This window comes from Nicotiana sylvestris, chromosome 1, assembly GCF_000393655.2.
Source record: "Nicotiana sylvestris chromosome 1, ASM39365v2, whole genome shotgun sequence".
NCBI lineage: Eukaryota > Viridiplantae > Streptophyta > Magnoliopsida > Solanales > Solanaceae > Nicotiana > Nicotiana sylvestris.
Window position 1 is genome coordinate 93,820,553 of NC_091057.1, and position 742 is coordinate 93,821,294.

Sequence of the window (742 nt, forward strand, 5' to 3'; positions counted from 1 at the left end):
GTCTTGCGGTGCACTCAGTCCCGTTACGAGAATGAAATGATGCCCCAGCTTGACTCGAGACCAAGACTCCTTACAACTCATACCAATAGCAGCACTGAGAGGCTGGATATTGATTGAAAAGGCAGGCCCAGCCGGCCCTCTCCCCCCTAACCGCCTATCTACTCGTGTTCGTAGCTCGATCGGAGGTCAAGACTGTGGTCCGGCGGAAAAACAGAAGTCGTCCGTATCAAGTGATACGTGAATTGCTCAGTAGTGCTTCGCCACTACCCTAGCTGGCGGAAATAGCTTAATGGTAGAGCATAGCCTTGCCAAGGCTGAGGTTGAGGGTTCAAGTCCCTCCTTCCGCTCCTGGCTTCGTCGTTTAGTGGTAACAAGTTCCGTGCATAAGCCACTTTAGAGATAGGGGCGAGCAGCAAGCAGCCCCTTGTATAGGGTGGAAAACCTATCTGACTAATAAGAGGAAAGGGGCAAGCCAAAACTGACTCCTAACAAGTTGCTGGCTTTTCATCAGCCGTTGCGCGCTAGCGCGCTAGCCTTTTCCCAACCTAGTAAAGGGGCTGCTAGTTGTAGCGCGCAGTGTACTAGTGAATAGGAAAAGCGAATTGAGATTACTAATGACGGATGGAGGTTGAGGGTAGAACATGTTCGGTGCCTCGCCCTTGTCTCCTTCGCCGTAGACTGAAAATGATGGGAATCCTATCGATAAAGAAGAGGCATAAGCATCGCCTCTCGATCCAATCCA

General features: G+C 51.1%; 1 non-coding gene across 1 annotated transcript; it reads left to right on the forward strand.

Annotated features, from left to right (window-relative positions):
• Nucleotides 1-275: 275 nt before the first annotated feature.
• On the forward strand, nt 276-347 carry TRNAG-GCC (transfer RNA glycine (anticodon GCC)). The gene has a single exon. It is a non-coding gene; the product is annotated as a tRNA-Gly (tRNA).
• Nucleotides 348-742: the final 395 nt, after the last annotated feature.